At 37.2% G+C, this 27,666-nt stretch overlaps 1 protein-coding gene across 1 annotated transcript in view; it reads right to left on the minus strand.

The window, feature by feature from the left end:
• NELL1 (NEL-like 1 (chicken)) overlaps window positions 1–27,666 on the minus strand; it is a 603,019-nt gene that overhangs the window by 8,660 nt on the left and 566,693 nt on the right. The gene's annotated exons all lie outside the window — the stretch shown is intronic.

Below are 27,666 nucleotides of genomic sequence, written 5' to 3' on the forward strand. Positions count from 1 at the left end.
GGGCAAACCTATATTAGAGATTCCATGGCTTATTTAGAACAAAGAGGATAAAACTGAAGAGGAAGGCCGGTGAATATAGCCTAGCAAAGGAGAATTTCCCAACAAAATTTTCAAAGGAGTACCACTGGTCACAGGGAAGGCTGGCAAGCACAGGATTGTGCTGAGAGTAGGAAAAGGATTTACTCTGAGGCCTCTGTTTAAGGGCCTTCAGCAGTTTAGCTCCAATTTTCCATATAGCCCACGTTCATAGGGTTCAGATCTAACCTCTGCATAGCTGCCTGCCGTGTAGTGATATGGGTTATATATATTCAGATAGCTGTGGCATCCTTGATCCACAAGACATGGAGAGAAACTGATCTAACCCTACAAAACAGATGAAAAGATTCCAAGTTAGAAACTAAGGTTTCATAGATAACTATAATTTCCTCTCATACTCAGCAAGTTTATGGAGTTACCCAAATGACTCCTCTATAAATAAACAATATGGCAAAGTTTATATCCTTTATTCCTTTTTAACATCTGCTAGTATAGTTTCTCACAAATTTTAAGAAGAAAAATCCAGTAGGGCCATTCGAATCACAAATAGTTATAAAACAAGAATAGAAATTCCAGCTAGACACCTCAAGGAAATAACACTAATTGGAACAAAACAAAAAATTCAATATAGTTTGTTAAGTGAATTGTTCAACCAATGTACCAATCATTTGAAATATCATCAATCTTCATTTATTTTTATTTTAAATTTCCTAATGGGGGTCCAGTAATGAGAAAGGTTAAATCCTGCAAAATAGGACTGTTTTCATCACACACACACAACAGAGGTAGGGCACACACCTGCATCTGATTGTTGATTTAATACTTGGGATTCTCTTAAAAAAAAATGTTATTTAGGCCTTAAGACCAACCCAACTGTCAGCAAGAAATGTGCACAGGTTAGCAAACAGTGAGAAAAGAAGATAAGATTTCTGAGGACACACCTCAAGTCTGTGCTCAAGTCATCTCCAGCACACTGCAGAAATAGTATACCCCTGTGCATGTCCACTCGAATTTACAAACCTATCAAGTACCTAGTATGTGCAGGTGCACTACCAGACAATGTTAGAAACATTAAAAAGTCTAAGAATTCAGACTTATACTCCAAGAGTTTTCAGTCTCCTTCTTTAAATTCATTTAATAAATAGTGATTATGGTCTGTACTGGGAATACAATGATGAGTAGATATGGTCTCTGCTAGCCTGAACATTTTAATAGGGGTAACTAACTGGAACACAGAAGAGAAGTGATAACAGTTATAAGTAGTTGACCTTACATTTTATCATACAAATGGAACATATTTTAGAATGAAAGGGTGCTCCACTAATAATTACACTGGGATAACAAGCGTAACTCAGAATGACCCAGGCAAACTAGCGTGTGTGGTCATGCCAGATAAGAGGAATAAAGATAAGCTAGACCGAGAGTTCATTGGAGGGAAGAAATTCCTTCTAACGGAAGGAAGAGAAAAGCCCTCTCGCAAAAGGTGGTATTTGAAATAATCTTTCACGAATGGTCAAGGTTTCTCAATTAGAGCTGCTCATATTAATACCTTACATAATGTTATTGAATCTAGAGAATGCCAAGCACTGAAGTCAATATTTTACACATATTATACCATTTAATTCTCCCAACAATTAAATGAAGTAAGTCTGCTGATTTTACAATGAAGAAACTTAGACAAAAGTACTTTATAGAATAACTTTCCTAAGATCATAGAACTGGTAAATAGAAAAACTCAGATTGTGAATGTAGATACTAGATGAACAAACATGTCACTGAGCAGTTGGAAATTAATTTGGATGTGGCTGAAACTAAACCATGACATGTGGAAATGATATCATAATGCAAACAATGAACTGTCTTCCTGTATTCTAGCCCTCAATTCCTACTGAGATCTCCTACATACTTACTGAGAACAGATGACCTATTCCCAAAGAACAAAAGCTATAGAACTTCCACATTTCATTTTCTTTAGTCATGCCCAAGTTTTCAAAATTACCAGCATCTTCAACACTGTGTTTAATAGAGACAGCCAAAGAAAATATAGTTTTCTCCTATAAATATCACATTCCTTTCAGGATACTAAGGATGCTGCAAAAGATAGGACAAGTGCTTGTGAAAGATGGACTGGCATTTAGGTTAAGAGTATTAACTCCAAAGCCACCGGCCTAGATTAGAAGATCCTGGTTTGCCAATTACAAGCTAAGTGTACTCAAGTAAGTTACCCAACCTCTCTGTCTTAGATTCCTCATTGTAAAATGTGGAAAATGATAGAACCTATCACTTGGGATTGTTTTGAGAACTAAATTAATTAATATAGGTAGAAAACTTACTACAGTATATTACAGCCGGTAAGTGTTCCATAAGTGTTAGGTATTTGATGGTCGCTGCTGCTGCTGCTGCCGCTGCTGCTACTACTACTACTACTGCTAATTCTACTAATATTGCTGCTACAATTACTTGCGGGTAGACTTAATCATAGGATGGTGGTTACAGTTGAATTAAGACAGATGTTATCAAGATGATTAATTAGAGGTGTCCAGCACTCACCTCCCCAACAAAGGACCACAACAACCAGTAGATAACCACAAATCAAACACAGCATATTTAAGGAAAAATACTGGGATTCAGTAGAAAAGTTATGAAGACCTTCTAAGGTTCAGAAACTTAAAAAGGCATTATAGAAAGGAACGCAAAGCACCTGGTATCAATTAGTTTCAAGTCAAGAGGGACTCCTATTGTGGGAAAAAAGAAAGTGGGAGATTGCCAGCAGCCATATTCCTACCATGGACACCAGCAATTCTAGCTACAGAAGAGCTTCATAGCCCTTAAAGGCCCTGATACCAGCATAGGGAGCATTTGGAATCCAAACAACTTCATACTTCCAGAGAGGGAAAACATGCTGAGTCCTTTCTACTCCCCTGGATCCAGGATGCTGAAGCACAATACCATTTGAAGAGCAGAGTTGCCACCAGAATGTATCCATTCCTAGGATCCAATAGTCACTGTATGTCCATATTCCTGGGGTCTTGCTGCCATCCCATCACATATACCCAGAAGGCTGCAGCATCATGACATGAGACGGACATAGAAACGTTACCCCAGGACGGAGGGAGCCAACACACAAAAGCAAATGAAGTCTAAGAAATGACTGAAAATGAATTCAAAATGATGATCTTAAGGAAATTCATCAAGATATAAGAGAACACAGACATTTCAACAAAATCAGAAAGACTGCATGATTTGAATGAGATATTCAACAAAGAGATAGATATCACAAAACAAAATCAGAGAAATCTTGAAACAGAACAATTCAATGAATGAAATAAAACTTTAATTGAGAACTTCAATAACAGGCTAGTTTCAAGCAGAATAATTTTTAAACTTGAAGACAGCTCTTTTGAAGAAACTCAGTCAGACAAAAATAAGAAGACATTTTAAAATAATAAATTAAGCCTAAAAGGACATATGGGCCACCATTAAGTAAATAAATATGTGAAGTTTGGAAGTTATAAGAAGAAAAGATGGGAAATGGCATAGAAAACCTACTTTTAATAAAATAATAGTCATAGGCTGGGCATCGTGGCACATACCTATAATCCCAACACTTTGGGAGGCTGAGACAGAAGAATCACTTGGAGTTTGAGACTAGAGTAGGGAAGATGGTGATGTGCCATATCTACCAAAAAAGAAAAATCTGGGTTATGGTGGCACACACCTGTGGTCATAACTTTGCAGGAGGATCACTTGAGCCCAGGAAGTCGAGGTTGCAGTGAACCATGTTCATGCCACTGCATTCCAGCTTGGGTGATAGAGAGAGACCTTGTCTCAAAAAGTAATAATAATAAAATAATAATATTAGTTAAAAACTTCCCAATACTTGGGAGAGATATGGCCATCCAGATTTAGAAAGCCCCCAAATAAATTCAACCCAAGAAGGTCCTTGCCAAGGCACATTATAGTCAAACTTTCCAAAGGCAAAGATAAAGACGGAATGCTAAAAACTGAGAGAAAAACATCAAATCACATATAAGGATATCCCATCAGAATAACAGCAGATTTTCTAGCAGGCCAGAAAAGAATGGGATGATATATTCAAAGTTCTAAAAGAAAAAACAACTGCCACCAAGGAACCCTATACACAGAAAAACTAACCATCAGAAATGATGGAGAAACAATCTTTCTCAGACAGACAAAAACTGAGGAAATTCATTACCAGTAGACCTGACCTACAAGAAAAGCTTAACAAAGTCCTACATCAGGAAGTGAAGGGCAATATATACTTTTTTTTTTTTGAGTCATATACTTTCATGAAAGTCATACTCATATATAACTCACCAGTAGAGCAGATAAACTAATACAAAGGGAATGGGATAACACATTACTATTACAGAAAACCACCAAACCACAAAAATAAACAGTAAGAGAAGAAGAAAGGAACAAAGGGTATAAAAAGCAACCAGAAAACGATTAACAAAATAACACAAGTACTCATCTATCAATATAAACCTCAAATGTAAATGGTTTTGATTTCCCAATTCAAATTAAAATATGTGGACTGGTTGAATGGATTTTTGGTAAGACCCAACTATATAAAGCTCATAAGAAACTAATATCACCTGTGAAAATACACATCATCTAAAAGTATAGGGATAGAAAAATGTATTCCACACAAATAGAAATCAAAAGTGAGCAGAAGTAGCTATGTTTATATCAGATGAAATAGATATTAAGTAAAAAAAGAAAGACAAAGAATGTCATTATATACATTATATAATAAGAGAATCAATTCAGCAAATATATATAACAATTATAAATACACATGCGTCCAGCACTAGAGGACCCAAATTCATAAAGCAAATGTTACTAGATCTGAAGAGAGAAAGACAGAGACAGAGAGAAGAGACTCCAATACAATAATGATAGGGGGCTTGAACAACCCACTCCTAGCATTAGATAGATCATCTAGACAGAACATCAACAAAAAAAGATTGGATTTAAACTGGACTTTAAGCCAAATAGATATAAAAGACATTTGCAGAACAATATATCCAATGACAGGGTATACATTCTTTTCATCAGCACATAGAACATTCTCCAGGGTAGAACATATGTTAGGCCACAAACGTCTAAACAAATTTCTAAAAATTAAAATAATATCAAGTTTCTTCTCAGACCACAATGGAATAAAACTAGAAATCAATACCAGGAGAACTTCGAAAACTATATAAAAACATGGAATATAAACATGTTCCTGAATGACCACTGGGTCATTGAAGAAATTAAGATGGAAATCATAAAAATTCTTGAAACAAAGGAAAACAGAAACACAATATACCAAAACCTCTGGGGCAAAGTAAAACCAGTATTAAAAGGCAAGTTTATAGCAGTAAAAGCTGACATAAAAAGAATAGAAAGATTTCAAATAAGCAATCTAATGATGTACCTCAAGAAATTTGAAAAGCAAGAGCCAACCAAACCGAAAATTAGTAGAAGGAAAGAAATAATAAAGATCAGAGCAGAACTAAACTGAATGGAGACTTAAACAACACAAAAAATCGGCTGGGTGTGGTGACTCACGCCTGTAATCCCAGCACTTTGGGAGGCCGAGGCGGGCAGATCACGAGGTCAGGAGATGGAGACCATCCTGGCTAACACTGTGAAACCCCATCTGTACTTAAAAAAAAAAAAAAATTAGCCAGGTGTGGTGGCGGGTGCCTGGAGTCCCAGCTACTCAGGAGGCTGAGGCAGGAGAATGGCGTGAACCCAGGAAGCAGAGCTTGCAGTGAGCCAAAATCGCACCACTGCACTCCAGCCTGGGCAACCAAGTGAGACTCTGTCTCAATAAACAAACAAACAAAAACACAACAAACAAACAAAATACAAAAGATCAAAGAAACAAAAAGCTTGTTTTTTGAAAAGATCAACAAAATCAACAAACCATTGGCTAGACTAAGGAAAAATGAGAAAAGAGCTAGATAAATAAAATCAAGAAACTGAAAATGAGAGACATTACAACTAATACTACAGAAATATAAAGAATTATTCAACGAGGCCAGATACAGTGGCTTATGTCTGTAATCTCAGCACTTTGGGAGGCTAAGGCAGGTGGATTGCTTGAGCCCAGGAGTTAGAGACCAGCCTGATCAACATGGTGAAACCCCATCTCTACAAAAACTACAAAAATTTTCTAGGTATGGTGGCCCACACCAGTAGTTCCAACTACTCGGGAGGCTGAGGTGGGAGCATTGCTTGAGCCTGGGAGGTCGAGGCTGCAGTGAGCCATGATCATGCCACTTCACTCTACCCTGGGCAACAGAGCGAGACCTTGTCTGAACAACAACAAAAGACGCTATTATGGCAGCTATATGCCAACAAATTGGAAAACCTAGAGCAAACAGATAAATTTCTGGACACAGGTAACCTATCAATTTTAAACCAGAAAAAAAAGGAAAACTGGGCAGACCAATAACAAGTAAAGAGATTGAAACGGAACAAAAAAAATCTCCAAGCAAAGAAAACCCTGGGAATGGATGCCTTCACTGCTGAATTCTATCAAACTTTTAGGAAATAATTAACTACTAATTCTTCTAAATTATTACAAAAACTGAAGAGGCAGTAATTCTTCCTAACTTATTGTACAAGGCCATTATTACCCTGATACTAAAATCAAACAAAAACATAACAAAGAAAGCAAATTAAAGGCCAATATCCCTGATTAACACAGATGCAAAAATCCTCAACCAAATACTAGCAAACTGAATACAACAGCACAACAGAAAGATTATACACCATGATCAAGTAGTATTTACTTTGGAGATGCAAGGATGCTTCAACATACTCAAATCAATAAATGTGAGATATATCACATCATTGTCCAATCCACAGAATGGACAAAAACCATATTATCATCTCAATAGATGCAGAGAAAGCATTTGGTAAAATTCAACATCACTTCATGATAAAAATTCCCAAAGAATTAGATGGAGAATCAGTATACCCAGACACAATAAAGACCATATACACAAGCCCATAGCTAATATCATACTGAATCAGGAAAAGCCAAAATTTACTGTCTCTAAGAACTAGAACAAGACAAAGATAACAACTTTTAGCACTGCTAGTCAACACAGTACTCAAAGTTCTAGCCAGAGCAATTAGACAAGGGAAATAAATAAAGAGAATCCACATAGGAAAAGAGGAAGTCAAATTGCCCCACTTTGCAGATGATATAATCTTATATATTGAAAAACACAAAAGCTCCACCAAAAATAAATCTCAGAACTAATAAACAAATTCAGTAAAGTTGCAGGATACAAAATCAACACATAAAAATTGGTACATTTCTATACATTAGCAACAAACCAACTGAAAAAGAAATCAGGAATGCAAATGCATTTACAATAGCTACAAAAAACACACCCTAGGAATAAATTTAACCAAGGAGGTGAGAGAGCTCTACAATGAAGACGACGAAATATTGATAAAAGAAACTAAAGAGGACACACAAAAATGTAAAAATATTCTATGTTCATGAATTGAAAGAACTAACATTGTTAAACCATACTATTCAAAGTGATCTACAGATTCAATGTAATCCCTATTAATGACATATCAATAACAATACCAATGACATTCTTCACAGAAATAGAAAAAAAAGCCTAAAACTTGAGGAACCATAAAAGATCCCAAATAGCCAAAAAGCAGAACTGAGCAAACACGATAAAGCTGAAGACATCACACTACCTGACTTCAAAATATACTACAAAGCAATGGTAACCAAAACAGCATGATACTGGCATAAAAACAGGTACATAGGCCGATTGAACATTAATAATAGAGAACCCAATAATAAATGTATGTATTTACAGCTGATATGGCTTGGATTTGTGTTCCTGCACAAATCTTATGTTGAATTGTAAACCTCAGTGTTGGAGGCAGAACCTGGTGGGAGGTGACTGAATCATGTGGACACATTTCCCAATTGCTGTTCTCGTGATACCTGGTTGTCTAAAAGTGTGTAGCACCTCCTCTTTGCTCTCTTCCTCCTGTTCCTGCCATGCAAATCGTGCCTCCATCTCTTCACCTTCCACTACGACCATAAGTTTCCTGAGGTCTCTGAAGCCATGCTTCCTGTACAGCCTGCAGAACTGACAGTCAATTAAACCTCTTTTCTTTATAAATTACCGGTCTCAGATAGTTCTTTATAGCAATGTGAGAACAGACTAATAAAAGAGCCAACTGATCTTTGACAAAAGTGGCAGCAACCTACATTGGAGAAAGGACAACCTCTTCCTTAAATGGTGCTGGGAAAATTGGATATTCATAATGCAGAAAAATGAAATTAGACCCCTATTTCTCATCATATACAAAAATCAACTCAAAGTAGATTAAATACTTAAATGTGAGACCTAAATTAATAAAACTACTGGAAGAAAACACAGGGAAAATGCTTTAGGATATTGATATGGACAGAGATTTGGGGCTAAGACTTCAAAAGTACAATCAATAAAAGTAAAAATAGATAAGTGGAATTATATTAAACTAAAGTGCTTCTGCACAGTGAAAGAAACAACAGAGTAAAGAGCAACCTACGAAATGGGACAATATTTTCTCAAGCTATCATATGACAAGTGATTAATATCTAGAATATACAAGGAACTGAAATAACTTAGCAGCACAAAAGCAAATAACCCAAAATAAAAATTGGCAAATAATCTGAACACTCACTTTTTAAAAGAAGGAAGCAATATGGACAACAGGGATATTTTTTAAATGCTCAACATCATTAATCATCAAGGGAATGAACATCAAAACTACAGTGAGATATTATCTCACCCCAGTTAAAATGGCTTACATTGAAAAGACAGGCAATAACAGATGCCAGTGAGGATGGAGAGAAAACAGAACTCATACAATGTTGGTGGAATATAAATTAGTACAGCCCTTATCAAAAACAGTATGGGTGTTTCTTAAACTAAAAATAGAACCACTGTGTGATCCAGCAATCTCACTACTTTGTTTATTTAAAGGAATAAAAATCTGTATATTGAAGAGATATTTGCACCCCCATATTTACTGCAGCATTATTCACAATAGCCAACATATGGAATCAACCTAAGTGTCCATCAATAGAAGAATGGATTCAAAATGTGTCACGTATACACAATGGAATACTACGAAGTAACAAAAAGAACCAAATTCCACCATTAGTGGCAACATCGATGAGCTTTGAAGACATTGTGTTACATAAAATAAGTCATGCACAGAAAGATGAATACCACATATTCTCATTCATACTTGGGACTTTAAAAATTTGAGCTCACAAAAGTATAGTGTAGACTTGTGGTTATGAGAAGCTGGAAAACATAGTAGAGAGAGGAGGATAGAGAGAGTTTGATTAGGAGATAGAAAATTATAGCTAAAGAATAAGTTGTAGTGCTCTATAACACTGTGGGGGTAACTATGGTCACCCCTAGGGTAACTTATTGCACATTTTTAAATACTAGAAAATAGAATTTTGAATGTTCTAACACAAAGAAATGATAAATATTTGAGGCAATGGATGTGCTAATTACCCTGATTTGATCATTACTCATTGTATTCATGTATTTAAATGTCATTCTGTACCCTATAAATATGTACACTTACATGTCAAATTTTTAAAAATTTAAAAATTGATTGAGAAATCTTTCTCTTTCCTTTACAGCTAATAGTCTAGGAAGAATGGTTGTGAACAGATAGGCATTTGAAGCTAATTAAATTAGAATGCCTCTTTGCAAGTCCAAAGAAAGATTTGCTTAGAGTCAATTATAGTCCCCAGGAAATAAGACTATAGATTAGAAAGGTGAAAAATGCACATTTAGGATTGATGTATAACCTAAGTTTGGCTACAGTATATTTGGAATATCCAACTTATCAGGACAAAAAATGATGATTGTCACAGCAAGCTATTTCTTCACTAATTATAATGATCATAACAATACTTATTTTTTTAACTAATATTCAAACACTAATTAAACAGTCATTATCACATAGTTCCTTTCTTCTTCCTCCTCATTTCCTGCCTGTGGGAAAACTCAGGAGGGCTCTAATAAATCCAGCCCTGTAACAGTGACTCTTGCATCAGTAGCCACAATCAATGGACACCTTAGGAAACCAATCAGGACCCAAACAACTACCTGACAGACATTTCTACTGTGGCTACAAATGCCCCATGTTTGGGGTCTGCTGGCTTGTGGCTTTATTTTACTCAAAGTAACCTTTTATGTATCTTACATAATTGTAACAATGACTGGACTAGGACATGACAAGCAGATTTTATCTATTGGTAACATTTTATAGATGAAGAAATTAGGATTTGGAGCATGCAAGGCACTTTTCCTATAAGCACATAAATATCAATAATAAGTTGTACTTCTGAAACTCAAACTACCATCTCCTCATTCCATCTCCTACTGTCTTTCTAAAAGTCCACTTTACCATGTCATCCAAAAGAATTGCTACAATTTTGGGCACAGTGTAGGTAATTTTTTACTTAAAAAACAATTACAGATTCACAGGAAGTTGCAAAAGAAGAAAGAAGACTCCTAAGTACACTTCACCCAGCTTTCCCCAATGTACCTTTCACTCAGCTTCCCGCAATGTACCTTTCCCCTAGCTTCCCCCAATGTACCCTTCACCCATCTTTCCCCAATGTATTAACTTGTTCTCACACTGCTAATAAAGACATACCTGAGACTGTGTAATTGATAAAGTAAAGTACTTTTATTGCCTCACAGTTAAACATGGCTCGGGAGGCCTCAGGAAACATATAGTCATGGAGAAGGGGAAGCAAACATGTCCTTCTTTACATGGTGGTCATAAGAAGTACAGGGTGAAGGAGGGGGAAATAGCCCCTTATGAAACCATCAGATCTTGGGGGAACTCACTCACTATCGCAAGAGCAGCATGGAGGTAACTACCCTCGTGACTAAATTACCTCCCACTGGGTCCCTCCTACAACACATAGGGATTATGGGAACTACAATTCAAGGTGAGATTTGGGTGGGTAAACAGCCAAACCATATCATTCTGCCCGACCTCTCCCAAATTTCATGTCTTCTCATTTCAAAATACCATCATGCCTTTCCAACAGTCCCCCAAACTCATAACTCATTCTAGCATTAATCCAAAACCCAAAGTCCAAGGTATCATCTGAGACAAGGCAAGTGCCTTCTGCCCATAAGCCTGCAAAATCAAAAGCAAGTTATTTACTTCTTAGACACAATGGGGGTACAGGCATTGAGCAAATGCACCTGCTCGAAATTGGAGAAATTGGCCAAAACAAAGGGGCCACAGTCCCCATGCAAGTCCAAAATCCAATAAGGCAGTCATTAAAACCTTTAAGTTCCAATATAATCTCCCTTGACTCCATGACTCATATCCAGAGCATGCTGATGCAAGAGGTGGGTTGCCACGGTATTGAGCAGCTCCGGCCCTGTGACTTTGCAAGGTACAGTCCCCACTCCCAGCTGCTTTCGTGGCTGGCTTATGGTGTCTGCAACTTTTCCAGGCACACAGTGCAAGCTGTCAGTGGATCTACCATTCTAGGATCTGAAGGATGGTGGCCCACTTCTCACAGCTCCTCTAAGCAGTGCCCCAGTGGGGACTCTGTGTGAGGACTCCAACCCCACATTTCCCTTCTGCACTTCCCTAGCAGAGATTCTCCCTGAGGGCTCTGCCAGGGACAACATCAGACTTCTGCCTGGACAACGAAGCATTTCCATTCATCCTCTGAAATCTAGGCAGAGGTTCCCAAACCTCAATTCTTGACTTCTGTGCACCCACAGGCTCAACACTACATGGAAGCTGTCAAGGTTTGGGGCTTGCACCCTCAGAAGCAATGGGTCAAGCTGTACCCTGGCCTCTTTTAGCCATAGCTGGAGCATCAGGAACAAAATCCTGAGGCTGTACACAGAACGGGGGTCCTGGACCTGGCCCAGGGAACCATTTTTCCCTCCTAGGCCTCTGGGCCTGTGATAGGAGGGGCTGCAATGAAAGTCTCTGACATGCCCTGGAACATTTTTCCCATTGTCTTGGTGATTAACACTCGTCCCCTTATTACTTATGCAAATTTCTGCAGTGGGCTTGAATTTCTCCCCAGAAAATCGGTTTTCTTTTCTATTACATTGCCAGGCTGCAAATTTTCCAAACTTTCATGCTCTGCTTTCTCTTGAATGCTTTGCCACTTAGAAATTCTTTCCATGAGACACCCTAAATCATCTCTCTCAAGTTCAAAGTTCCAAAGATCTCTAGGGCAGAGGCAAAACGCTGCCCATCTCTTTGCTCAAGCATAACAAGAATCACCTTTATCTACTTGCCAACCAGTTCCTCATTTCCATCTGAGACCACCTCAACCTGGACTTCATTTTCTATATTACTATCAGCATTTTGGTCAAAGTCATTCAAAAAGTCTCTAGGAAGTTCCAAACTTTTCCACATTTTCCAATCCTCTTCTGAGCCCTCCAAACTGTTTCAATCTCTGCCTGTTACCCAGTTCCAAAGTCACTTCCACATTTTTGGGTATCCTTATACCAGCACCTCACTCTCTACACCAATTTACTGTATTAGTTCAGTCTCACACTGTTAATAAAGAACTAGCTGGGACTAGGTAATCTATAAAGGAAAGAGGTTTAATTTACTCACAGTTCAGCATGGCTGAGAGGCCTCAGGAAACTTATAGTCATAGCAGCAGAAGAAGCAAACACGTCCTTCTTTACACGGTGGCCGCAAGAAGTGAGAGAAAAGGGTGGGGAAATAGCCCCTTATAAAACTATCAGATCTCATGAGAACTCGCTCACTATCATGAGAACAGCATGGAGATAACCACCCTTATGATTCAATTACCTCGCACTGGGTCCCTCCCACAACACGTGGGGATTATGGGAATGACAATTCAAGATGAGATTTGGGTGGGGACACAGCCAAACCATATCAGCATCCTATATACCTATAGTACAATATCAAAATCAGAACACTGGCATTAGTATGCTTCTGTTAACTAGTCTACAAATGTAATTTAGTTTATACCATTTTAATCTACATTCATTTATGTATGTATTATGTAAGTGTGTAGTTCTTTGCAATATTGTCTCATGTAAAATTCAAAAAACCACCATCACAGTCTCTTTGTATTTGCACCCACTTGACATTTCCCACCCACCCACCCTAATACTGTCAACCACTAATCTGTTCTCCACATCTACAGTTTGTCATTTAGAGAATGCACAAGTATTTTGTGAACATACGTTTTTACATTTCTAGGATAAATATCCAAAAGTGTGAATGCAGGATCATCTGGTAAGAACACGTTTAGTTTCCAAGAAAACTGCCAAATGATTTTCTAGAATGGCTGTAATTTTACATTCTCATCAGTAATGTCTAAGTGATCGTATCTCCATATCCTGACACCTGATGTCACTATTTTTTGTTTTAGCTATTCTGGTGGGTGTATAGTGATACTACATTATGTTTTTAATTTACATTTTGCTAACTGTCAATGGTGTTGAGTATATTTTCACTTGCCATCTGTATCTACACTTTAATAAAACATTTGTTCATGTCTTTTGCCCATTTTATAACTGGATTGATTTTTTACTGTTAAATTTTGAAAATTTTTCATATTTTCTACATAAATATGAGCATCTTAAATCTGGAAATCGAAAATCTGAATTGCTCCAAAATCCAAAACATTTTGAGTACTGACATGATGGTCAAAGTTTCGGATTTCAAATTTTCAGATTTAGGATGTTCAACTGAGAAGTATAACGTAAATATTCCAAATTCTGAAAAAGGCTGAAATCTGAAACCCTTCTGGTCCAAGAATTTCAGATAAAAGATACTCAACCTGTATAAAGCCTTTATTGGATATGGGATTTGCCAGTATTTTCTCACAGTCTGCAATCTGTATTTTCATTCTATCATAGTCTTTTACAATGCAAAAGGTTTTAATTTTCATGGCATTGAATTAATCATTTTTATTTTATATATAGTGCTTTTAATGTAATGTCCAAGAACTCTTTTCTAACCTTAGGTTCCAAAGATCTTCTCCTAATTTTTCCAATAGTTTTATATTTTTACATTTTTACAGTTAAACCCATGATACACTTGAGTTAATTTTTGATAAAGTATAAGGTTTAGGTTGGGGTTAATTTTTTGTTTGTTTGTTTGTTTTTTGCCTATGCACATACAGTGACTCCAGTGCCATGTGTTCAAAAGGATACTTTTTCTCCATTGAATTGTTTTAATACTTTTATCAAAATCAATTTGTTATGTTTGTATTTGTCTATTTCTGGGGTCTCTATCCTGTTCTATTGATCTTTGTGTCTATTCCCCTGTCAATACTACCCTGTCAATACTGTCTTGAATACAGTATCTATAAAGAAATCCTTAATATTCAATTCAAAATTATTTAATTCAAATTTCAATTCAGAATTCAATCCAATTGATTCAATTGATTATAGTATCTATAAAGAAATCCTTAATATTCAATTCAAAATTATTCAATCCAAAATTATTTTAGTTATTCTAGTTCTTCTGCATTTCTACCTAAATTTTAGATTAAGCTTGTTGGAATTTTGATAGGAATTATGTTAAACTTTATAGATCAACTTATGGAAAACTGACATCTTTACTATATTGAGTCATCTAATGCATGGATACAGTATGTCTCTCCATTAACTTATATAATATTTTATACCTTCCATTAGTGTTTTTTTAAATGTTAAGAATACAGATCCTATAAATGTTTTGTTAGACTTTTAACTAGGTATTTCATTTTCTTAGGCATTTCATTTTACTTCGGAGCAATTATATATGATAGTAGGTACTTAATTATAGTTTCTGCACATCAGTTACTAGTATAAAGGAATAAAATTAATTTTCTATATTGATCTCATAACTTGAGACTTTGATGAAGTGATTTATTAGTTCTACAACATTTTTATAATTTCTTGACATTTTCTACATAGAAAATTGTGTCATCTGTAAATAGATACAGCTTGATTTGTTCTTTTCCAATCTGCATGCTTATTTCTTTTTGTTGCCTTACTGTCTTGGCTAAAACTTCCAGTGCTATGTTGTCCAAGAGTGGTGAGTGCAAACATCACTGCTTTGTTGTCAATTTTAGGAGGAAAGCATTCAGTCTTTCACCACGAAGTATAATGTTAGCCCCACCTTATACCACCTTGTCAATGCTGGGTGGAGGTAGAGCTTCAGTTCCCTGATGGGCTGCACTAACAATGGATTTGAGAGAAAGCGAGGGCCAAATAGCCCTGCCTTGCACTGCCTTATTGAGTCTTCATGTTGCTGGGTGCAAGTGGTGGCTCAGCTCCCTGCTGAACCCCAGTGACTTTACTTCAGTAGAGGAATCTCAGCACCAACTGCTTCTACTAAGCAGTTTTTTATTGCCATAGTATTAGAGTAGGGTTACGTCCAGGGAATTTTTAGTTGTAAGAGGAAGAACCTAGAAGGACTGGGACTGCTCTATCTTGGCTGGAACCAGAAGACTCCAGTGTGTTTAATTTTTCAGAAATTAGTCACTTTTCTCCTTTTCTTCTTTTCTAAACAGCAATAATAATTTGAATTTTTCATAAGTAACATTTATTATGCTCATACTATATGAGCCAGATACTGCTGAAGTGCATTATATCATCCATATCAAGTATTATTGTCATCCCTATTTTCTACATGAATAAATGGGGACAGAGAGGTTGTATGTGGCCTAATATTATATTAATATGACGGTAGATTCAAACTAGGGTAGTCACTATCAAACTATGTCAGAAGAAGCAGAACCATGGCTCATGCCTGTAATCCCAGCACTTTGGGAGGCCAATGTGGGTGGATAACTTGAGGTCAGGAGTTCGAGACCAGCCTGGCCAACAAGGTGAAACCCCATCTCTACTAAAAATACAAAAATTAGCCAGGCATGGTGGCACATTTTTGTAATCTAAGCTACTCAGGAGGCTGAGGCAGGAGAATCATTTGAACCCAGGAGGCAGAGGTTGTAGTGAGCTGGGATCATGCCACTACACTCCAGCCTAAGCAACAGAGAGAGACTCCATCTCAACAAAAAAAAAAAAAAGAAGAAGAAGAAGAAGAAGCAGAACCATACAGTTATTATTCATTCTTGATACCTCCTTCTCCCTTGATCTCTCGTAATCAATCCATCACCAAGTCTTGCTAATTTTTCTTCCCAAATATCTCTCAAACTCATTCCCACATTTCCATTTCCATTGCCACTCCCCTTATCCAAGTTATCAACATCTCTCACTTAGGCTACTGCTATAGCTTCCCAATGCATCTCCTTACATTCCCAATTGCCCACCTGCAATTTATTTTTCATACTGCACTCAGAGCAATCTTTTAGGAATTTGAGTCTTATCATTTTGCCATGCCTGGCCAAAGCTCTTCAGATACTTCCCACTGGTCTTAAAATGCAGAAAAACATTATTAACATTACTCCCAACCCAGTATGGTCTTGCCTTCACCCACCTGCCCAGCTTGATTTTGCTCCATTCCCCTTCTTGTATACTAAGCTGCAAGCACAATGGCTTTGTCTCCTGCCTCAAAAGTTCCATATTACCTCTCATCATAAGCATTTTCATATGCTCTTCCCTCTTCATCCTACGTAACATTCGCTTATCCTTGAGATCTCAAGTATGTCTTCACCTTCTCAGAGAAAGAACTTTTAATTTCCTTGAGTGAAGCAATTTCCCCTGTAACATTCTTATATAATATCCAATATATTTCCTTCATAGAACTAATCACATTTATAATTTACCTTTATTAGTGTGTTATGAAAGTCTTTCTTCTCACTAGAGCACAAATCTCTTAATAGAAACCATATATTTCTTTTCTTTATCTCCAGCCCATAGCTGGGCTCTAAAATATAGTAAGTGCTTAATACAAATACCCCTTTATAAAAGAAAGGAAAGAAGGAATAAATGATGAAAGGCAGACAAGAAGGTAGGACAGAGATAAAAAGAGAATATGATTGTCTTTGGTATCAAAAGCTACAGACAGGTCAACAAGAACTAAGACCCCCCAGAAAGGTAACTGAATTGGGGACCTGGAAGGAACTCTAAAGAGAAGAGCTTAAAAATGAAATACAACCAGGTAATGACATGTTGATATATTTGTTTATCACAGTGACGTTGTGGGTGGAGAAAATAATACTGAAGCTTCAGAAGCTTTCTTTGAAGCAGAGCATTTCTTTTGCAAAGAATTGCTGAAGACACACAGTGAGAGAAAACATTTACAAATCATATATCTTATGAGGGACTTGAATCTAGAATATATAAAGAACCTTCAGAATGCAGTAATTAAAACATAACCCAATTAGAAAGGGGGGAAGTATTTAAACAGTCATTTCCCAAAAGAAGATATAGAAATGGCTAAGAGGCACATGAGAAAATTCTCAACATCATTAACAATTAGGGAAATCCAAAGCAAAGCTACAGTGAGATACCACTTTACACCCCCTAGAATGCCTATAATAAAAAAGATAAATAATAATAAGTTGGCAAGAAACAGAGGAATTGGAGTCCTTGGATATTGCTAGTAGTAGTGTAAAATATTTCTGTCTCTATGGAAATTAGTTTGGCCAATCCTCAAACAAACACAGGGTTACCACATCATCCAGCAATTCCACTTTTAGGTACATACTCAAGAGAAGTGAAAACATAAATCCACACAAAAACCTGCACACAGATACTCATAGCAGTATTATTCATAATATCCAAAAGATTAAAACAACCTAAATGTCCATGAACTAACCAATGCATGAAGAAAATGTGGCGTATCCATACAATTGAATGCTATTCACCAACAAAACAAAATACTGACAGATGCTTCAACAGGTTTCACAGATGAACCTCAAAATCACTATGCTAAACAAAAGAAACCAGCCAAAAAAATATAACTATATAATCCTATTTATATAAAATGTCCAGAATAAGCATGTGTATAGAAGCAGAATGTAAATTAGTAGTTATCAAGGGCTAAGCTCAGCAGAATGGGTAATGATTATTAATGGGTATCAGTTTGTTTTTTGAGGTGATAGAAATGTTCTACATGACCATTACATAAAACCAAAGTTAAAACAAACAGCTTCACTTCTTTCTTTTATTCTAGTTGTGGATATTCCTATTCACCTAGGTGACTTAACAGAAACCTTGAAACATTGGACCACAGTTAAGAATGTTCTAAAACTAGATTATGATAATTGCTGTGCAACTCTGAAAATACACTTAAGATAATCAAATTCTACACTTTAACGGGGTAAAACTTATACTGTGTAAATTATATCTTAACAAACTGTTAAAAATTATTGAGAAAGTTCTGAAATAAGTTAACACATTTATTCTCTGTCCATATGTTAAGAAGGGGATGTAAAGACTCATCAAAAATTATACTTAGACAAAATATTCTTCCAAGAATGGGAATTAGAAATGTTAGTTATTTTGATAAAAATCCTAGGTATATGCCACATTTCCTTAATTGAAAAAAACCCATTTATTTGATAGTAATATGGGGGTAAGAAGTAATTATGTATTTTATATATACATAATATATACATATATACCATTTATTTGATAGTAATATGGGGTTAAGAAGTAATTATGTATAACATATATCAGGGAACAAGATGATTCCTAGAATATAAAATCTGAAAATCTGTGCTTTAGGCTGAAAGACATATGTTATTTATAATATAACGCAGTTCTTGAGTTCGAACAGCATTTTTCTAAGTCAAAATAAGTATAAATATAAACCTCTTATGTGCCAGAATTGATAACTAAATCTCATTCATTATTGGACTCCTTTGTGCCCAGTAGGATCCCACTACAGTTCTGGGGCTATTAGACAAAAGTTTTGGGGAGCGCTATCTGGTCTTCACAATGGTTACGATCTAACCCAAAACATTATTGGAGGCCAAAAGCCCTGCTGATTCCCTGCCAAGTTTAGGTGCTGAGACCTTTGCCAAGGGCAGAAACTTTAGTATTGGAGATCTGAGTCTTTGGGTACACAGAAAATTCTATTACCCTTGGTAGAACTACCCCCACTCTGGCTATAAACCACTTTAAGAGCTTACAGATTCTTAAATCTTCCTTCGGGCTATAGCTACTTCAGCTTAGACCACTTTTACATCCCCAGACATCAACCTCTGTAATCCCAACTCCCTCTAGATGATTCAGTCTCTTGGAAAGTGTGTATTAACTCTGCCCCAGTAACAGAGGGCTTGATTTTCCGGGACTGGAAGCTGTTCTTGACTCAAAACCCTGAATAAGAACATGGGAAGAAAGGATGTCAGTAGAGGTGCAGAGAGGAAAGGTGGGAGGAGGGGTAGAGGGGAAACAGCTTCCTTCTTTCTAGTAACTCTGCAGTAGCAATAAATAAAACACAAAGTAGTAATTCAATCAAGTGCTTTTCTATTTGGATATATAAATTATATATTAAATATGGCATATTACATATAATGTATATCCATCATTTATATATAATTGAGCATAAATAGAAAAAGTCTGTAAAATGCATGTTAAAATACTGACAGTTATTTACACTAGTGTTGAATAGAAGATAAATGGGAGTTATGTATACTATTTATCATACTTATTTTGCACTTGTGAATGTTTTATAATATGTATCCTTTATTACTAAAGAATAGAGGGTTTTTATTGTGTTTTAAGAAGAAAGAAAATAAATGGGTAGATGTAGGTCAAAGGATACAAAGCAACAAATATGTAAGATGAACAAGTCTAGAGATCTAATGTACAACATGAGTACTACAGGTAATCAAATAAAATTGTACTATATTTGAGATTCCTGCTAAATAAATAGATTTTAGCTCTTCTTGCCACAAAAAAACAAAAACAAAAACAGAACGGGTAGGTATATGAGATGATGGACATGTTAAATGCTTCACTATTGTAACCTTTTTATGATCTATGTGTATCCCATAACATCATGTTGCATAATTTAAATATACACAACAATATTTATTTAAAAAAAAGAAAATGGATTCCAGATGTATCTAAGACTGAATGAAAAAGACAAAGCTTTGGCAGCAGATAGATCTAGATACAAATCACAGCACTGTCACTTAGGAGAGGTTTGGCAAACTCTTTGTGCTCCAGTTTGTGTGTGTAAAATACAATGATACCATGACTAAAGAGTAAAAACTTGGCTTAGTTGGCTTAGTCTTTTGTTCCTCAGATCTGAACAGATTCTGCTACAGAGGAGATGCTCAAGATCACTGATACAATGAATGTTCATAGGAAGAAACTTTGTAAAACATCTAGTTTCATTATCGGTACATAAAGTAGTAGGAACTCCAAAAATGTCAGAGACTGTCCCACTGACACTATTACCATCATCAACATCATCACAGTGTGATGTGGGTCTGTTTCTAATGAAGCCTTCCCTAAAACGTCCAGGAAGATTTTATCAGATTCATTACTCTACTCTATCTGCCTTGGCAATGCAGAGTTCATGGCATCCTGCAAAGAGAAAGAACCTGACTTCAAATCCAACTTCGTCACCTGCTCACTGTGCGACCCTAGAAAGCATACTTGATGTCTCTGAGCCTCTGAGTTGTCACCTGAACATGTGAGCTATAAGATCAATCACACAGAGCTGCTGGGAAGATTAGCAAAGAGACTATGCAAAAAAAGTGTCCAGTAGCACACCAGGCAAGTAATACAGATTCAGTGAATGTTAGTTTTGTTTCAGAGAGATAATTTAGAAATGCATTATTGAACTACAAAATTAATGAAGAGCTTAACTGTGGTTCAATGTTTCAAGGTTTCTTTTAAGTCACCTAGTCCAATAGGAATATCCACAACTAGAATAAAAGAAAGAATCGAAGCCATTTAAGTTTGGTTTTATGTAATGGTCATGTAGGCATCCCCAAGGTGTCCCTTTTGCTGAGGCCCTTTGTCTCTCTACTGTGAAGAGGCTGGCTTGTGATTCTTTTGGTTTCACAACTACCTAGAGGAGTTCTGCAGACAAGTGTCTAAAGATGAAACATGGCAGGAAAAATAATGCTGGGTTAATGTTTTTCTTTATCACAGAAGTTTGCCTTCTCCTTCAGGGGGTCTCAGTAGGAACATGTTGTTCTTTCCCTTTCTGAAATACGATGAAGGACAAAAAAGGCAAAGGAACTTGAGAGGAAGACTGACAAAGGGGAAAAATACCTTTTCCTCCCCCTTCATCAGTGATTTTGGCTCCCTGTCCAGATGCTTTGAGGCTCAGTCAACTATGAGATTCCAAAGAACAGGTGGTGGGGAGGGGTGAGTAGAATCAAAGAGAAACACAGAACTCTGAAAATGTGCTATCCCTATTATCCTGCTTTTCAGTGTATCTTTATACTCCTATTGAATTATTCATTCACACCCACATTTGGTTGAACAGTGCCACCCCCAAATTTATATACACCAAGAACCTCAGATTATGACCTTATTTGTAAATAAAGTCTCACCAGATATAATTTGTTAAAATGAGGCCATATGGGATTAGTATGAGCCCAAAATCCAATGACTGGTGTCTTTATAAGAAGAGAAGGCACACTGTAATACACAGAGTGGAGCATGCCACATCAGGACATAGGCAGAGATTGGAATGATGCTACCACAAGTCAAGGCATACCAGGAGCCACAGGAAGGTGGAAGAGGCAAGGAAGTGCTCTTCCCTAGAGCCTTTGGAGAGAGGATGACCTGTTGACTCCTTAATTTTTTATTCTGATCTCCAAAATTGTGAGAGAAAAAGATTCTGTTGTTTTAAGCCATGGAGTGTATGACAATTTGTTATAGAAGACCTAGGAAAACATTATAATCAAATTTTTGTATAATTTTTCACAATATAAAGTGCTGAGGGGACAGTGACGGCCCAAGTCCTAATGATCTTTACTGTTTCTAAAAAAGAGACCCTAAAAGATAGAGGGAAGAGGCCTGGGTATATATGTCCATAATGAAATTATTTAACTATGTTTGGCAGGTAAGGGAAAGAATAAGGATTTTAGAGACAGACATACTGCCTTTAAATCAGAGCTCCAACATGAGACAGCAGTAAGATATAATACATTTCTCACATCTGAGTCCCCACTTCCCCATATTTAAAGCACAGAGACAACCATCTACTTTGTTTAGGAGTCGTATTAAGAAAAATATAAACTGGACAGCCGTTTGGGCAGACAGCGAGCTTGCTGCAGGAGTTTCTTTTTTCATATCCCAGTGACACCTAGATCACCGGCGAGACAGAACTGTTGACTCCCCTGGAAAGGGGGCTGAAGCCAGGGAGCCAAATGGCTTAGCTAAGTGGATCCCGCCCCCATAGAGCCCAGCAAACTAAGGGCAACTGACTTGAAATTTTTGCTGCCAGCACAGCAGTTAGAAGTCCACCTGGGATGCTCAAGCTTGGTGGGGGGAATGGCGTCTGCCATTACTGAGGCTTTGGTAGTCGGTTTTACCCTCACAGTGTAAACAAAGCCTCAGGGAAGTTCCAACTGGGTGGAGCCCTCTGCAGCTCAGCAAAGCCACTGTAGCCAGACTGCCTCTCTAGATTCCTCCTCTCTGGGCAGGGCATCTCTGAAAAAAAGGCAGCAGCCCCGGTCAGGGGCTTATAGATAAAAGCCCCATCTCCCTGGGACAGAGCACCTGGGGGAAGGGGCAGCTGTGGGTACATCTTCAACAGACTTAAACATCCCTGCCTGACGGCCCTGAAGAGAGCAGCAAATCTCCCAGCACACTGTTCAAGCTTTGCTAAGGGTCAGGCTGCCTCCTCAAGTGGGTCCCTGACCCCCATGTCTCCTGACTGGGAGACACATCCCAGCAGGGGCTGACAGAGACCTCATACAGGAGATCTCCGGCTGGCATATGATGGGTACCCTTCTGGGACAAAGCTTCCAGAGGAATGAACAGGCAGCAATCTTTGCTGTTCTGCAGCTTCCGTTGGTGATACCCAGGCAAAGAGGGTCTGGAGTGGATCTCCAGAAAACTCTATCAAATCTGCAGCAGAGGGGCCTGATTGTTAGAAGGAAAACTAACAAAAAAGAAAGGATTAGCATCAAATCAACAAAAAGGACCTCCACTCAGAAACCCCATCTGAAGGTCACCAATATCAAAGAACAAAGGTAGATACATACACAAAGATGGGGGAGAAAACAGTGCAAAAAGACTGAAAATTCCAGAAAAAAGAACTCCTCTTCTTTTCCAAAGGATCACAACTCCTGGCCAGCAAAGGAACAAAACTGGATGGAGAATGAGTATGACAAATTCAGAGAAGCAGGCTTCAGAAGGTGGGTAATAACAAACTCCTCCGAGCTAAAGGAACATGTTCTACTCCAATGAAAGGAAGCTAGGAACCTTGAAAAAAGGTTAGAGGAATTGCTAACTAGAATAACCAGTTTAGAGAAGAACATAAATGACCTGATGGAGCTGAAAAACACAGCACAAGAACTTGGTGAAGCATACACGAGTATCAATAGCCGAACAGCTCAAGCAAAAGAAAGGATATCAGAGATTGAAGATCAACTTAATGAAATAAAGTGTGAAGACAAGATTAGAGAAAAAAGAATGAAAAGGAATGAATAAAGCCTCCAAGAAATATGGGACTGTGTGAAAACACTAAATCTACATTTGATTGGTGTACCTGAAAGTGATGGGGAAATGGAACCAAGTTGGAAAACACTTTTCAGGATATTATCTAGGAGAACTTTCCCAACCTACCAAGACAGGCCAACATTCAAATTCAGGAAATACAGAGAACACCACAAAAATACTCCTCGAGAAGAGCAACCCCAAGACACATAATTGTCAGATTCACCAAGATTGAAATGAAGGAAAAAATGTTAAGGGCAGCCAGAAAGTAAGGTTGGGTTACCCACAAAGGGAAGCCGATCAGACTAACTGTGGATCTCCCTGCAGAAATCCTACAAGCCAGAAGAGAGAGGGGGCAAATATTCAACATTCTTAGAGAAACGAATTTTCAACCCAGAATATCATCTCCAGCCAAACTAAGCTTCATAAGCAAAGGAAAAATAAAATACTTTACAGACAAGCAAATGCTGAGAGATTTTTGTCACCACCAGGCCTGCCTTACAAGAGCTCCTGAAGGAAGCACTAAACATGGAAAGGAACAACTGGTACCAGCCACTGCAAAAACATGCCAAATTGTAAAGACCATTGACACTATGAAGAAACTGCATCACCTAACAGGAAAAATACCCAGCTGGCATCATAATAACAGGATAAAATTCACACGTAACAATATTATCCTTAAATGAAAATGGGCTAAAATGCCCCAATTAAAAGACACAGACTGGCAAATTGGATAAAGAGCCAAGACCCACTGGTGTGCTGTATTCAGAAGACCCATCGCACATGCAAAGACACACATAGGCTCAAAATAAAGGGATGGAGGAATATTTACCATGCAAATTGAAAGCAGAAGAAAAAGCAGGGGTTGCAATCCTAGACTCTGATAAAAAAGACTTTAAACCAACAAATATCAAAAGAGACAAAGAAGGGCATTACATTATGGTAATGGGATCAATGCAACAAGAAGAGCTAAATATCCTAAATATATATGAACCCAATACAGGAGCACCCAGATTCAAAAAGCAAGTTCTTCGAGACCTACAAAGAGATTTAAACTCCCACACAATAATGGTAAGAGACTTTAACAACCCACTGTCAATATTAGACAGATCAATGAGACAGAAAATTAACAAGGAAATTCAGGACTTGAACTCAGCTCTACACTAAGGGAACCTAACAAACATCTACAGAAATCACCACCTCAAATAAACAGAATATACATTTTTCTCAGCATCACATCACACTTATTCTAAAATTAACCACATAATTGGAAGTAAAACACTCCTCAGCAAATGCAAAAGAACAGAAGTCATAACAGTCTCTCAGAGCACAGTGCAATCAAATAAGAGCTCAGGAATAAGAAACTCACTCAAAACCACACAACGACATGGACATTGAACAACGTGCTACTGAATGACTACTGGGTAAATAACAAAATTAAGGCAAAAATAAATAAGTTCTTTGAAAACAATGAGAACAAAGATACAACATAGTAGAATCACTGGGACACAGCTAAAATAGTGTTGAGAGGGAAATTTATACCACTAAATGCCCACAAGGTAAAGCAGGAAAGATCTAAAATGACCCACACATTACAATTAAAAGAACTAGAGAAGCAAGAACAAACAAATTTAAAAGCTAGCAGAAGATGAGAAACTAAGATCAGAGCAGAACTGAAGGAGTCAGAGACAGGAAAAACCCTTCAAAAAATCAACGAATCCAGGAGCTGGTTTTTTGAAAAGATCAACAAAAAAGATAGACCACTAGCCAGACTAATAAAGAAGAAATAAGAGAAGAATCATATAGATGCAATAAGAAATGATAAAGGGGATATCACCACTGATACCACAGAAATGCAAACTACCATCAGAGAATACTATAAACACCTCTATGCAAATAAACTAGAAAATCTAGAAGAAATAGATAAATTCCTAGACACATACACTCTCCCAAGTCTAAATCAGGAAGAAGTTTAATTCCTGAATAAATCAATAACAAGTTCTGAAATTGAGGCAGTAATTAATAGCCTACCAACCAAAAAAAGTCCAGGGCCAGACAGATTCACAGCCGAATTCTACCAGAAGTACAACGAGGAACTAGTACCATTCCTTCTGAAACTATTCCAAACAATAGAAAAAGATGGAATCCTCTCTAATTCATTTTATGAGGCCAGCATCCTCCTGAGACCAAAATCGGGCAGAGACACAACAAAAAAGGAAAATTTCAGGCCAATATCCCTGATGAACATCGATGAGAAAATCCTCAAGAAAATACTGGCAAACTGAATCCAGCAGCATATCAAAAAGCTTAGCCACCATGATCAAGTTGGCTTCATCCCTGAGATACAAGGTTGGTTCAACATACACAAATCAATAAATGCAATCCATCACATAAACAGAACCAAAGACAAAAACCACATGATTATCTCAATAGATGCAGAAAAGGACTTTGACAAAATTCAACAGCCCTTCATGCTAAAAACTCTAATTAAGTATTGATGGAATGTATCTCAAAATAATAAGAGCTATTTATGACAAACCCACAGCCAATATCATACTGAATGGGCAAAAGCTGGAAGCATTCCCTTTGAAAACCAGCACAAGACAAGGATGCCCTGTCTCACCACTCCTATTCGACATAGTATTGGAAGTTCTGGCCAGGGCAATTGGGCAACATAAAGAAATAAAAGGTATTCAAATAGGAACAGAGGAAGTCAAACTGTCTCTTTTACAGGAGACATGATTGTATATTTAGAAAACCCCATCATCTCAGCCCAAAATTTCCTTAAGCTGATAAAAAAAACTTCAGCAAAATCTCAGGATACAAAATCAATGTGCAAACATCACAAGCATTACTATACACTAATAATAGACAAACAGAGAGCCAAATCATGAGTGAACTCCCATTCACAATTGCTACAAAGAGAAGAAAATACCTAGGAATACAACTTATAGGAGATGTGAAGGACTTCTTCAAGGAGAACTATAAATCACTGCTCAAGGAAATAAGAGAGGACACAAACAAATGGAAAATATTTCATGGTCATGAATAGGAAGAATCAGTATCTTGAAAATGGCCACACTGTCTAAGTAATTTATAGATTCAATGCTATACGCATCAAACTACCATTGACTTTCTTCACAGAATTAGAAAAAAAGTACTTTAAATTTCATATGGAACCAAGAAAGAGCCCGCATAGACAAGACAATCCTAAGCAAAAAGAACAAAGCTAGAGGCATAACGCTACCTGACTTCAAAGTATACTACAAGGCTATGGTAACCAAAACAGCATGGTACTGGTATCAAAACAGAGATATAGACCAATGGAACAGAACAGAGGCCTCAGAAATAACACCACACACCTACAACCATCTGATCTTTGACAAACCTGACAAAAACAAGCAATGGGGAAAGAATTTCCTATTTAATAAATGGTGTTGAGTAAACCAGCTAGCCATATGAAGAAAGCTGAAACTTGGCCCCTTCCTTACACCTTATACAAAAATTAACTCAAGATGGATTAAAGACTTAAACTTAAGACCTAAAACCATAAAAACCCTAGAAGAAAACCTAGGCAATACTATTCAAGACATAGGCATGGGCAAAGACTTCATGACTAAAACACCAAAAGCAATGGCAACAAAAGCCAAAATTGACAAATGGGATCTAATTAAATTAAAGAGCTTCTGCACAGCAAAAGAAACTATCATCAGATTGAACAGGCAACCTACAGAATGGGAGAAAATTTTTGCAATCTATCCATTTGATAAGGGGCTAATATCTAGAATCTACAAATAAACAAATTTACAAGAAAAAAATCAAAAAGTAAGCGAAGGATGTGAACAGACACTTCTCAAAAGAAGACATTTATGCAGCCAACAAACATGAAAAAAAGCTCATCACTGGTCATTAGAGAAATGCAAATCAAAACCACAATGAGATACCATCTCATGCCAGTTAGAATGGTGATCATTAAAAAGCCAGGAACAAC

The sequence above is a fragment of the Mandrillus leucophaeus genome, unplaced genomic scaffold (genome assembly GCF_000951045.1).
Source record: "Mandrillus leucophaeus isolate KB7577 unplaced genomic scaffold, Mleu.le_1.0 Scaffold723, whole genome shotgun sequence".
Classification (NCBI taxonomy): domain Eukaryota; kingdom Metazoa; phylum Chordata; class Mammalia; order Primates; family Cercopithecidae; genus Mandrillus; species Mandrillus leucophaeus.